A 14,312-nucleotide genomic window follows, 5' to 3' on the forward strand; every position below is an offset into this window, starting at 1 on the left:
ATGTGACTTAGAAAGAAAAACTGGAACTGGGTAAGGCCTTGAAAAACAAGTTAATCATGAACACCAGATGGTGGGCAGCTGTGGCCTTTAGTCAGCTAACCTTGGTCAGCTAATCCTACATACCAAGCTTATCGTGCAGAACCTCCCTGACAATTGAGGAGTGGTCTTATCTTGCTCCTGCCTAACCCCAGGATGTATGTCTTGCAAGAATAATGTGCAGCTGTGGAAAATTACTATGAGTTAAGTGTTTTGAAAATGCTATATAAACCCTTGGCTTTGAGCGCTCGGGGTCCTTGTTGAGACCCGCTACGTCGGGCTGACTTGGACCCCAACTAGTTGGCTGAATAAAGACTTTGCTTGAATTTACATCTCTATGCCTGTGTAGTTTGTTCTCTAGAGAAGCCTCGGAAGCCTGGACCCTAACATTTGGGGGCTCGTCCGGGATACGAGCAGCTTCCCTGAGAACAAAGGACAGCTGGAGGCAAGGTCTAATTGTCCGGACGGGGCAGTGTAATTCGAGGGTCGCCCCCTCATGTCTGCATAAATCCATTATAAAGCGGGAGTCGCCATCCCGTGTATGGTCTCGGGTTAGTGGTCCCGAATGAGGAAGTCCGGGCTGGTAGTCCCGGCCCCCAGGTTAGCGACCCTGGGTAAAAGCCCAGGTAACCAATCCTGGCCCTAAGGTCCGAGTGACTCTGCCTTAGGAAGGCAAATCCGATTGGCAGAAAACTGGCGCCCAAGGAGGAAAAGATCGAGCTCGTCACCCTGCGGCAGTCCGAGTGGACACCCTTCAGGAGAATTACGAGAGTTTTTGAAGACCCTGAAAGTGGTGAGTGTGATGCGCACCAGAGTGAGAGAAGGACCGGTCCGAATGAGTGCGATCAGATGTGGTGTGTGTGCTTGGTGTTATCATTGACTGTTTTACTGTGTTTTGGTTTCGGTTTATATTTTTTTTGCGCTTCTCATTTTAAGTTTCCTTGTTCTAAGGTTCTCCTGCTCTCTCCGTTCCTCCTTTCTGCCACTACATCATTCCCCGCGGGCACGGGTCGGGCAATTAAGAGCCATTAGGGCGCCCGCCGCTAGAAGACTCCCATGACAGGATAAGGGGGTCACAGCCGCGAATCCCAGATAAATTCGCGTCCCCCGTGGAAGGAAAACTGTGCAATGACAGGCACTCGTTCACAAGCACATACAACAGTCATTTTGTTTGAAGTGGCATCTTCATCCTTCACCTTTGTCTCCCTCATATTCTTTTTCCTTCTTCTTTCTCACGATGGGACAGACTCAGACGACCCCCAAGTGTGTAAATGAATATATCTTTCTACCTCCGAATGGTATTAATGAAATTGATTTAAAGACAAGCGCTTGTGAACATTGGGTATTCTAAAACTTCCAGAAAACCTGATAAAAAGTGTTAAGCATTAATGCTAATTTGAGTTTGCCTGAGGCGGGCATGTCCTTGTAGTTATCAGCTGCCTAAATTTACCTGAGGTCATTTAAGTCATGTTATCTGCTAAATCTTTTAAAAATAAAATGCTTAAAGGCTTGGCTTTGTCTAATATTCAGTAAAGGTCTTGTAAGTAATCTAGAATAGTTGTTACGAATGAGTGAACTAAATGACTGAAGCAAGTGAACACCTTTTTAATTGTGTGTTACAGTGTGTATACCTACCTACTGCCTGAGAATCTTTGTAGTAACCTAAAACCTTAAAGTTTTGCTAAGTTAAGAAGATATACTCTATGAGAGATTGTGCTGTAAAGCTCATGGTTACAGAAATTATAAAATGTGTTCATAAATTTGTCAATCTAAAGAATGTTAGTTTAACAGTTTACAATGGCCTGCTTCTCGGTGTTCACTGGAAATTAAAGTTTCTAATGGTTTTAAGTTTTAATTAAAACTACTTAAAGTAATAAAACATTTCTCTATGCTAAAAAATGTATGTTTTAATAAGAAAAAGTATAAAGAATGAGAAGTCTTCTGCATGCTAAAGAATGTGTTTTGTGATAAAGAAAGTAACTTCTTTCTAAAGTACAGCTATTTGTTTAAAGAGAGAAAACAGCGTGGTGCCTTTTGTTGTAGAAGACCCGCTCAGCCTGTTGCTTTGGGAGGAGGGTCAGGATGTTTAGAAATTAAGTGAGATAAACCCAGTCAAACTGCAGGCAAGCCCAGGCTAATTCTCACCGGCTTATGTGCTTGGGACCATGGGGCAAATGAAGAATAAATTACTATATTCTTACAGATATAGTCGTGCCTAGTGAAATTAAAGCAAGTGAGTCTTGATATCAAGTGCACAGAAAAATTAGAATCTCGTTTCTAGTTAGTTTTCTTTAACTGTTAGTCTGCTCTTAATGTTGAAAGATCAAAGCAGTTTCTCATGCTTAAAGTCTCAGTGAGTTGCCAGAATATTTTTAAAAAAATGAAATCGTAATATTAAAAAGACTAAAAGCTAAAGTTTGTTAACAACTGTATAAGCTTTATTTGCCTTTGAAATATTTTGTTATTGAAAACGATTGCATGGCCTGAGAAATTGAATTATTTATTCCATATATTTTTATAAGTGGAAAAATCTCTAACCAACAAATGATTAAAGTTGTTACTGATTATTTGTGTTCTTAATTTATCCTCCTAAGCAGAATGGTAACAAAGCTTTTTTCAGCTGATTAAATGCACTTAGTTAACAAACCAAAATTTATTCTTAAAAATTAAACTAGAATCTAGACAAGATTGTTTCTCCCAGAAAAACAAGTTTCACTGTAAAAGTTTAAATGGACAAACGTGTGACCACTTTTGAGAAAGGTTGTAATAGATTTTTTTGACAACCACCAGGTCTTCTTGTTTAATTTATATGCTGTATGTTTTAAAAAACATGAGGGATGAAAGGAAAGGAGCGACACATAGCAGCAATTAACCGGAGAGTTCCGCTTTATTAGGGAAAGGTGCTAGGTTATATAGGAAGGGGCATGAATTGATTGAGGTGTCACTTCTACGGAGCTGGTGGCTGTTGGCAAGGTGCTGGGATTGGGAGGGGAGCGAGAGGTGATTGGGCTTCAGGTGGCGCCAGCAGAAACCAAGGACCCCCGAAGAGAAGCCGGAAGTTTGCCATCTTACTAGTGGTAGTCCTTCAGAGGACTCTTCATATTTTTTAATGCAAATGATCTTAGAGCTTTTAATAGAATTTGCATAGCAGCTTATATCTACTATTAAAGAGTAAAACATTCTTGAAGCTTTCAGAGAAGACCTGTAGACTTAAGCACTTTCTGTTTTTGTTTTTTTTTTTGTATCTAGTCTTGGACACTTATGCTAAGTTCAAAAAAATTGCTTTTAGTATTTGACTAATTTAGCTTATTTATCTGATATATATATATATTTACCAGGAAAGCACTGTCAAAGAGAATGATGCTAAACTTTGTTACTGAATGTTTTGTATTACAGAAATATCAGAATTTCCTTATGTCAACTGTCTTACAGTAAGCTCTCATCAGATCTTTAACCATTGTCATTTGTAAGTCTTTTGTCATTTATAGTATTATCCCTAAACTGGTAAAGAACTAGATTTCAGCAGAACAGGTATTAGTTACGTAAGATTACATAAACTAAAGAAAATGATTTTGTGTCTTTTTGTTTCAAATGTTGCTGATAAAGTGTTTTAACCTTGTTCTCTTAAACTGACAGTTTAGTAAATGACTATCTTTATGAGCAGAATTAAAACATCCTTCTCTCTACCTGATCCCTCCAGAGTTTAAAAACTTTCAGTGACTGTTTTTGTATTCCAAGGCAGTATGTTTATTTGCACGAGTTCAATAAGAATCTGCTTTCCTTGTGAGAAGACTACTTAAGAACACTGGTTATACTGCCAGGGCTTTAACTGGAATGTCATACCTGAGAGACATGTGCATAGACTCAGATATGAACAACTTTAAGGAACTAAGATTGACTTTATAAAGCCAACAAAGCCCCTTGGAAGAACTGGCCTGGTACCTTGCTTACAGAGTTCCCAGCAGCCTTACCAGGTGAGTAAAGAAGGTCACTTCCTGGCAGGTGCAGAGACCTCGAGAAGAGAAGAATTCATCCAAATCTACAAGTACTGCAGGCAAAGCCTGATGGCAAGTCTAGCTTGGCTGTCTGGCCTCAAGAGGCCTTTAAAATTTCAATCTGAAATTCCTTACAAAAAGTTCCAGCAAAGCATATTTAAAAGAGCCTGTGTAATCAATTGCTCTTCTTGCTGCACTTGTGCAAATAATCAAGCCAGCTGTTAATTATTTTCTTAACCTGGTTACTTCTAATAAAAATGAGGGTGATTTTAGAGAAAAGTATTGTTTCAATAACGGCAGCCTCCTTCCAGAATAGAAAATCCAACTCCAGATGTTGCTACATAACCTAATAACACAATTTGTTTTATCTTGCCTAGAAGCCACAAAACTGCAAATAGTAATAGAAGCGCCAGCCTTCTGAAGCCCTCTCAACTGACCAGTAATAGAGACCTAGCTGCACCCTTTACTGCACCCCCTTCTCAGCACGAAGCAGCCAGAGCGGTCATTGCCCCTTTTCCCTAGCAGCAGCTAGAGTCCCTATCTGTAGAAGTGTAAGAATAGAAATAGGTTAGCATAAGCATAGCCATCTTAAAGGCCTAGAAGCCATTTTCTGAGTATGTGACTTAGAAAGAAAAACTGGAACTGGGTAAGGCCTTGAAAAACAAGTTAATCATGAGCACCGGGTGGTGGGCAGCTGTGACCCTTGGTCAGCTAACCTTGGTCAGTAAATCTTACATACCAAGCTTATCGTGCAGAACCTCCCTAACCATTGAGGAGTAGTCTTACCCTGCCCTTGCTTAACCCCAGGATATATGTCTTGCAAGAATAATGTATAGTTATAGAAAATTGCTATGAGTTAAATGCTTTGAAATTGCTATATAAACCCTTGGCTCTGAGTGCTCAGGGTCCTTGTTGAGACCCGCTGCGTCGGGCTGACTTGGACCCCAACTAGTTGGCTGAATAAAGACTTTGCTTGAATTTACATCTCTATGCCTGTGTAGTTTGTTCTCTGGGGAAGCCTTGGAAGCCTGGACCCTAACATTTGGGGGCTCGTCCGGGATACGAGCAGCTTCCCTGAGAACAAAGGACAGCTGGAGGCAAGGTCTAATTGTCCGGACAGGGCAGTGTAATTCGAGGGTCGCCCCCTCGTGTCTGCATAAATCCATTATAAAGCGGGAGTCGCCATCCCGTGTATGGTCTCGGGTTAGTGGTCCCGAGTGAGGAAGTCCGGGCTGGTAGTCCCGGCCCCCAGGTTAGCGACCCTGGGTAAAAGCCCAGGTAACCAATCCTGGCCCTAGGGTCCGAGTGACTCTGCCTTAGGAAGGCAAATCCGATCGGCAGAAAACTGGCGCCTGAGGAGGAAAAGATCGAGCTCGTCACCCTGCGGCAGTCCGAGTGGACGCCCTTCAGGAGAATTACGAGAGTTTTTGAAGACCCTGAAAGTGGTGAGTGTGGTGCGCACCAGAGTGAGAGAAGGACCGGTCCAACCGAGTGCGATCAGATGTGGTGTGTGTGTGCTTAGTGTTATCATTGACTGTTTTACTGTGTTTTGGTTTCGGTTTATATTTTTTTGCGCTTCTCATTTTAAGTTTCCTTGTTCTGTAAAGGAGTGCAGAGAGCATTAAGAGTCAGGAAAAAAAAACTAATAAAACTTAGCTAAACCTTAACAGCAGACCATTCCGGAATAGTAAGAGATTCAATGTCTAAACTTAGAGAGAGACCAGATCAAAGGAAGAGAGAGCGAGAGGCCTGCCAAGGGCTATTTGAATCCTAGTTTACTAAATCCCCATGGTTTACAACCCTGATATCCACCCTGGCAGGGCCCTTGCTTATTTTTATACTGCTTCTCACTTTAGGTCCCTGTATCTTAAACTGGCTAATAGCCTTTGTTAGGGAAAGAGTGAGTGCTGTTCAGGTGCTAATGCTGAGACCGCAGTATCATTCACTCACACAGCAGGAAGAAACAAACATTCCATGATTGGAATGGTCAAAGGAAAGTGGGGAAATGTAGAATCTAAGCATTAGTAAGATTAGTAAATTAACATAAGCATAGCCATCTTAGAAATCTAGAAACCATTTTCTGAGAGTGTGACTCAGAGGAAAAAAAAAAAAAAAAAAAACCCTGGGCCTGGGTAAGGCCTTGAAAAACAAGTTAATCATGAGCACCGGGTGGTGGGCAGCTGTGACCCTTGGTCAGCTAACCTTGGTCAGCAAATCTTACATACCAAGCTTATCGTGCAGAACCTCCCTAACCATTGAGGAGTAGTCTTACCCTGCCCTTGCTTAACCCCAGGATATATGTCTTGCAAGAATAATGTATAGTTATAGAAAATTGCTATGAGTTAAGTGCTTTGAAATTGCTATATAAACCCTTGGCTCAGAGTGCTCGGGGTCCTTGTTGAGACCCGCTGCGTCGGGGCTGACTTGGACCCCAACTAGTTGGCTGAATAAAGACTTTGCTTGAATTTACATCTCTATGCCTGTGTAGTTTGTTCTCTGGGGAAGCCTCGGAAGCCTGCACCCTAACATTTGGGGGCTCGTCCGGGATTCGAGCGGCTTCCCTGAGAACAAAGGACAGCTGGAGGCAAGGTCTAATTGTCCGGACGGGCAGTGTAATTCGAAGGTCGCCCCTTCGTGTCTGCATAAATCCATTATAAAGCGGGAGTCGCCATCCCGTGTATGGTCTCGGGTTAGTGGTCCCGAGTGAGGAAGTCCGGGCTGGTAGTCCCGGCCCCCAGGTTAGTGACCCTGGGTAAAAGTCCAGGTAACCAATCCTGGCCCTAGGGTCCGAGTGACTCGGCCTTAGGAAGGCAAATCCGATCGGCAGAAAACTGGCACCCGAGAAGGAAAAGATCGAGCTCGTCACCCTGCGGCAGTCCGAGTGGACGCCCTTTGGGAGAATTACGAGAGTTTTTGAGGACCCTGAAAGTGGTGAGTGTGGTGCGCACCAGAGTGAGAGAAGGACCGGTCCGAACGAGTGCGATCAGATGTGGTGTGTATGTTTGGTGTTATCATTGATTGTTTTACTGTGTTTTGGTTTTGGTTTATATTTCTTTTTGCACTTCTCATTTTAAGTTTCCTTGTTCTAAGGTTCTCCTGCTCTCTCCGTTCCTCCTTTCTGCCACTATATCATTCCCCGCGGGCACGGGTCGGGCAATTAAGAGCCATTAGGGCGCCCGCCGCTAGAAGACTCCCGTGACAGGATAAGGGGGTCACAGCCGCGAATCCCAGATAAATTCGCGTCCCCCGCGGAAGAAAAACTGTGCAACGACAGGCACTCGTTCACAAGCACATACAACAGTCATTTTGTTTGTCTGTTCCTCCTTTCTGCCACTACATCATTTCCTGCGGGCACGGGTCGGGCAATTAAGAGCCATTAGGGCGCCCGCCGCTAGAAGACTCCCGTGACAGGATAAGGGGGTCACAGCCGCGAATCCCAGATAAATTCGCGTCCCCCGCGGAAGAAAAACTGTGCAACGACAGGCACTCGTTTATAAGCACATACAACAGTCATTTTGTTTGAAGTGGCATCTTTATCCTTCGCCTTTGTCTCCCTCATATTCTTTTTTCTTCTTCTTTCTCACCATGGGTCAGACTCAGGCTACTCCTAAGAGTCTGATCCTCTCCCATTTCCCCAAGGTCAAGGAACAGGCCTTAAGTATGAGCCTTGGCATCAACAAGGGTAAGCTCGACACCTTTTGCTCAGTCGAGTGGCCTTCCTTCGGAGTAGGCTGGCCGGCCCAGGGGTCTCTTTCTTTGGACCTTATTGGCAAGATCAAAGCCATTATCTCCCGGCCAGGTCCTGAGGGCCACCCTGACCAACTTCCCTATATTCTTGTCTGGGAAAATTTGGCCGAGAATCCCCCTTCCTGGTTGGAGCCCTTTTTGGTGGAGAAACCTCATACTGACCCACAAAAGACCTCCGTCCTAGTTGCCCAGGAAAAATCAAAGCCCTCTGATCGCAGGGCCAGAAATCCTGTGCGCCCAAGTGCGCCGCCTGTCCTCCCCGACAGTTCTCCTCTTTACCCCCTCCCGCCGATTGAGCAGCCACCCCCGTATGCAGAGGAGAGGGGTGAAGCTGCCGGGGGGATAGAAAATGCGGCTAGGGAACCCGGCGGGAACCAGGCGGCTGCAGCTTCCCCAGATTCTTCAGCAGAGGGAGGCGGGAGGCCGGAAAGAGCTTCCTCACACTCCCCCGCCCTGGCCCCACGCTGGGCGCTAGGTAGAACTGGAGGAATGCAGCTAAGGTCTCGAGGGGCCAGGGAACAAGAAGGGGAGGCTCCCTCCTCCACCTCAGAAGGAGCAGTGCCAGTTCTGCCTGTGCGTGCCATCGGTACCGGCATTGCTCAGCAATATCAATATTGGCCCTTTTCATCTAGTGACCTTTATAATTGGAGGACTCAGAATCCTCCCTTCTCAGAGGACCCCAAGTGTCTTATAGGTTTAGTGGAGTCCATTATGTTTACCCATCGTCCCACATGGGACGACTGCCAGCAATTACTCCGCACTCTCTTCACAACTGAAGAACAAGAGCGTATCCTCAATGAAGCCAGGAAAAATGTCCTCGGAGAAAATGGAAGACCCACTACCCTCCAGCCCATCATCGACGAGGCGTTCCCACTTACGCGCCCAGATTGGGACTTCGGAACTGCAGAAGGTAGGGAGCGTCTCCGGGTCTACCGCCAGACTCTGATGACCGGTCTCCGGGCGGCCGCCAGACGGCCCACTAACTTGGCTAAGGTAAAAACTATTGTTCAGGGGGAAATGGAAAGCCCAGCCGCGTATCTGGAAAGGCTGTTTGATGCTTACCGGCAGTATACCCCCATAAACCCGGAAGCAGAGGAACATAGGTCAGCTGTAGTCCTCTCATTCATCAACCAGGCAGCCCCCGATATCCGGAGAAAACTCCACAAGCGGGAGGACCTAGGGGAGATCTCTATTAGAGAGCTGCTGCAGCAGGCAGAGAAGGTCTTCAATGCTAGAGAAACTCCGGAAGATAGAGAAGAAAGGCTGAGGAAAGAGAAATGGGTAATGCAGGAGAAAAATAGGAAGGAAGACAGGGAATTTCAGAAAAGGGAGAACAAGAAGCAGAGGGAAGAGATGGCCAGGATATTCCTGGCCGGAGTGAAGGAAGGCCCTAGGCCACCTCAAGGAACAGGACCCCGTCAATCCCGACTAGGACAAGATCAGTGCGCCCTGTGTAAGAAATATGGACATTGGAAGAGGGAGTGCCCCCAAAGGAGGGAACAAGGGAGAGGGAACCCTGTTAAGACCCTGCACCTAGGAGAGGAGGATTGACGGAGACGGGGCTCGGCACCCCTCCCCGAGTCCTGGGTAACCCTGTGCGTGGAGGGGACTCCCATTGGGTTTATGGTAGATACTGGGGCACAGTATTCAGTTCTCAACCAGGCCCACGGCCCCCTAAACCCAGGACGCACAAGTATAGTCCAGGGAGCGACAGGGTCCAGGAAATGTGCCTGGACTACTAACAGAAAAGTGGACCTAGGAAGGCATCAGGTCTCTCACTCATTCCTGGTCGTACCCGAAAGCCCCGCACCGTTGCTGGGCAGAGACTTATTAACCAAGGTCAGGGCTCGCATTCATTTTGAACCTGAAGGGATAAAAATCATGGACAAAGAAGGGCAGCCCCTACAACCGGCGCATGTGTTAACTCTTTCCCTGGCCGATGAACATCGTCTGTTTCAGGCGGATCAAGAAAAGGGGGGCCAGGGAGAGATAGACTCTTGGGTACAGAAGTTCCCTTCCACATGGGCTGAGACCGGAGGAATTGGTCTCGCTAAACACCTATCCCCGGTTGTTGTTCAACTCAAAGCCGCAGCTCTACCCATCCGGGTCCGGCAATATCCAATGCCAGAAGAGGCTAGGAAAGGGATAGCACCCCATATCCATAGACTGTTAGAGACAGGAATCCTTAAGACCTGCCAATCTGCATGGAATACGCCTCTGCTTCCAGTGAGGAAGCCTGGCAGTAAAGATTATAGGCCAGTGCAAGACTTGCGGAAAGTCAATGAGAGGGTAGAAGACATCCATCCTACAGTGCCTAACCCTTACACCTTACTCAGCCACCTGCCACCCACGCATGTGTGGTATACTACTCTGGACCTGAAAGATGCCTTCTTTAGTATTCCACTCTCTGAAGTTAGTCAGCCTTTGTTTGCCTTTGAGTGGCAAGAGCCAGGGGGAGGAAGAAAAGGGCAGCTTACCTGGACTAGACTGCCTCAGGGCTTCAAGAACTCTCCCACCTTATTCAATGAAGCCCTAAGCCAGGACTTGGAGCCCTTTCGCAGGAGCCACCCCCACGTGACGTTGTTGCAGTATGTAGATGACCTGTTGCTGGCCACAGAAACCCGTGAAGAGTGCGAAGAAGCCACGGGGAACTTGCTGGCTGAACTAGGTGAACTGGGATATCGAGCCAGCGCCAAGAAAGCCCACATCTGTCAGAGGTCAGTAGTCTACTTGGGGTACACAGTATCTAATGGGGCCAGGTGGCTAACACAGGCCATGAAGCAAACTGTCCTGGCTATCCCCATCCCTTCCTCACCCCGGGGAGTGAGAGAATTTCTTGGCTCAGCCGGGTTTTGCAGGCTCTGGATTCCAGGGTACGCAGAAATAGCCCGACCACTATATGAAGCAACCAAAGAAGGGCCGGGCTGGCAATGGATGCAGGAACAACAAGAGGCGTTTGACAGATTAAAAGAAGCTCTCCTCCGGGCCCCCGCCCTATCTCTGCCAGACCCAGAAAAACCCTTTATCCTGTTTGTAGATGAAAAGAAGGGAGTAGCTAAAGGAGTTCTGGCTCAGCAGCTGGGCCTGTGGAAGAGACCTGTGGCTTATTTGTCCAAGCGGCTAGACCCAGTGGCCTCCGGGTGGCCACCTTGTCTGCATATCCTAGCAGCCATCGCTCTACTGGTAAAAGAGGCAGACAAGCTGACTTTTGGCCAAAATCTGAGAATAACAGCCCCACATACCATGGAGGGGATCCTCAAGCATCCTCCAGGCAAATGGATGACGAACGCAAGACTCACCCACTATCAAGGGCTCCTACTAGATTCTCCCCGAATCACCTTTTCTGACCCGGTAACCCTAAATCCTGCCACCCTTCTGCCGGACCCAGATCTGACGACCCCCATCCATGACTGTAGAGATATCCTTTCCGAAATTATCCAGGTGCGAGCAGACCTGAAAGACACACCGTTACTGAACTGTGAGCTAAATTGGTATATGGATGGGAGCAGCTTTGTGCAGGAGGGGGTCAGGAGAGCAGGGGCAGCAGTAGTAACCCACGATGGGGAAGTTGTCTGGAGCACAGCTCTGCCCCCTGGCACCTCAGCACAGAAGGCGGAACTTATTGCTCTCGCTGAGGCCCTGGAAAGAGCAGAAGGAAAGCGGGCCAACATTTACACAGATAGCAGATACGCCTTTGGCACTGTCCATATCCATGGTGCCATCTACCGAGAAAGAGGATTCCATTCCGCGGAAGGGAAGGGACTGAGGAATCTGCAAGAAGTCCAAAGACTATTAGCTGCTGTCGAAAAACCTAAAGCAGTAGCAGTTATACATGTACCGGGCCACCAATCAAAGAAGACACCCGAGGCCATCGGCAACAGCCATGCAGATGCAGAAGCTAAAAGGGCAGCCCTCTCGGACTCTCTTGTGCTTGCGGCCCTCGAAATACCCATACCTGAACTGCCCACACTGCCGCCCAAACCTGAGTATTCCCCTCAAGATCTTGAGTGGATTAGGAAACAAGTCCCGGGGGAAGTGTTTGGAGAGGGACATTGGGGTAGGGACCAGGAGGGTAGATTGATCTTGCCAGAAGCATTAGGACAGTACCTGCTTGCTAATCTGCATAAGTCCACCCATCTAGGTGGAAAAAAACTGCTCAGCCTTTTCCAGTCTGCGCAGTTGGTGTTTCCCCACCAGAATGAGGTGACTCGCCAGATCATGAAAGAATGCAGTAGCTGTGCAATGCTAAGACCAGCCCCAAGAGGGCTGCACCCAGCAGGTACCCGGGAAAGGGGGAGGGCTCCAGGGAGGAATTGGGAAATAGACTTCACCGAAATAAAACCAGGGAAGTATGGATACAGGTATTTGCTAGTTATGGTAGATACTTTTTCTGGGTGGGTGGAGGCCTTTCCAACCAAGCATGAGACTAGCCAGGTAGTAGCAAAAAGATTAATTGAAGAAATCATCCCCAGATATGGGGTCCCTGAAGCAATAGGTTCCGATAACGGCCCGGCTTTCATTAGCAAAGTCCTGCAAGGACTAGCCCTACCTTTGGGAGTAGATTGGAAGTTACATTGTGCTTATAACCCACAAAGCTCTGGGCAGGTAGAGAGAATGAATCGGACCTTGAAAGAGACCCTTTCTAAATTGGTATTGGAGACTGGTGGGGACTGGGTGACTCTCCTTCCCTTAGCCATCTTCCGCGCTCGGAACTCCCCCTATGTACATGGTTTAACTCCATTTGAGATAATGTATGGGGCCCCTCCACCTATAACTCGACGAGTGCAGCTTCCCGATGCAGAGGACCCGGCCCCTGACTATCTGAATGTGTTGCAAGTTCTTGCTAAAGTGCAGCAAGAAATCTGGCCCCTGATCAGAGCATATTATGAGGGCGGGAAAATTCCGAGCCCGGAACATGGCATAGTCCCAGGGGATATAGTATGGGTCAAAAGACATCAAGTGAAGACTCTCGAGCCCAGGTGGAAAGGACCTTATGTTGTATTGTTTACCACCCCCACTGCTCTCAAGGTTGATGGTATCGCTCCCTGGGTACACCACACCCACGTTCGAAAAGTCCTGCCTCATAAAGACCCAGGGGCCTGTAAGGAAAAGTGGAAGGTGCAGCAGCATCCTGCCAATCCCCTAAAACTACACTTAAGCCGAAGATGAAAGAGATCCTGCTAATAAGCTCCTTAGTATGGATCTTCACGAGAGCCACATCTGTGGGGATCAGAGGCACCAACCCCCATCAACCAAGGAACCTGACCTGGATGCTGATTGATAGTGACAATGGGGAAGTCATCAACTCCACACAACACAGTGCGCCAATCGGAACCTGGTGGCCTGACCTGTATTTCTGCTTTCGACAGATCAACCCCGTTTACCGATCCATCCCTCCAAATTTGGCTCGCTCCCATGGGTTTTATGCTTGCCCAGGAACAGGTAAAGGAAGGCACTGTGGGGGGGGGGGGCATGACTTCTTTTGTGCCAGCTGGGACTGTGTAACCTCGAACGATGGGGATTGGAGATGGACAGTTACAAAAATCGATTCTGTCAAATTTACTTATGTCAACAAGGGCATCCCTCGTCACCAGCCTATGACCCTTTACAAAACCAAGGCTTGTGACAAAACGGACCAGGATTGGGTAAGAGTTCAATTCACCGAGACAGGCAAAAACACTGAGGTATCGCGCTGGATAAATGGACTAGCGTGGGGAATAGTGTATTATAAATATGGGGGGCATGCTGGCTCGACCCTCATCATTAAATTAACCGTGTCAACTCCCACCGCTGCCGTAGGTCCCAACTCGGTTATAAATCCCCAGAAACCTTCAATCCAGGACAAGGGCCTGAGCAAAAAGGATGAGAAAATGCCGACCAGAACGCTTGCTCCAGAGCCCACGAGAGGACCGAGTCCATCGACCTCTGGGTTATGGGCCCAGCACACCCCCTCCGGGTTAGATAATCCCATGTGGGAAATGGTGCAGGCAGTTGTAGAGACTCTTAACCACACCACTTCCTCCCTCACCGATCCCTGTTGGCTATGCTACCCAGGTTCACCCCCCTTCTATGAGGCAATTGGGATAAATGGCTCCTACACTATCAACAACTCCCATCCCACTTACTGGGACGGGAGACCGTGGGGACTTACAATCGCTCAAGTCTCAGTCGTTGGTACGTGTGTAGGCACAGTCCCGACGACCCAGAGCCAGTTATGCTCCTCCTATAATAACACTACGTGGGAGCAGGGAAAGTGGATTATACCCTCCTCGGGCTGGTGGCTCTGCTCAAAGACAGGCCTCACTCCGGCCCTATCCACCTCTGTGTTCAATGCTAACAGTGAGTTTTGTGTGCTGGTGGCCCTTCTACCTCGCCTAATGTATCATTCTCATGAATCTCTCCTTTCTTATTGGGAAGAAAGGCTGAGCCCCCACCGGAGCAAGAGGGAGGTTGTTACCGCCCTGACCATTGGAACCCTCTTCACCCTAGGGATGGCAGGGGCAAGCACGGGGGTTGCAGCCCTTGTAACTCGAG

At 47.6% G+C, this 14,312-nt stretch overlaps 1 long non-coding RNA gene across 2 annotated transcripts in view; it reads left to right on the forward strand.

The window, feature by feature from the left end:
• The first annotated feature begins 625 nt into the window (after positions 1-625).
• The window catches only part of LOC140845079 (uncharacterized), a 49,052-nt gene continuing 35,365 nt past the window's right edge, over positions 626-14,312 (forward strand). Inside the window, exons 1-2 of one of the 2 annotated variants that reach the window (XR_012123725.1) lie at positions 626-829; positions 3,433-5,476. This is a non-coding gene — a long non-coding RNA (uncharacterized lncRNA). The remainder of the gene's footprint in view (positions 830-3,432; positions 5,477-14,312) is intronic. The other variant, XR_012123724.1, reaches the window with a different exon arrangement.

This window comes from Manis javanica, chromosome 12 (genome assembly GCF_040802235.1).
Source record: "Manis javanica isolate MJ-LG chromosome 12, MJ_LKY, whole genome shotgun sequence".
NCBI classification, from domain to species: domain Eukaryota; kingdom Metazoa; phylum Chordata; class Mammalia; order Pholidota; family Manidae; genus Manis; species Manis javanica.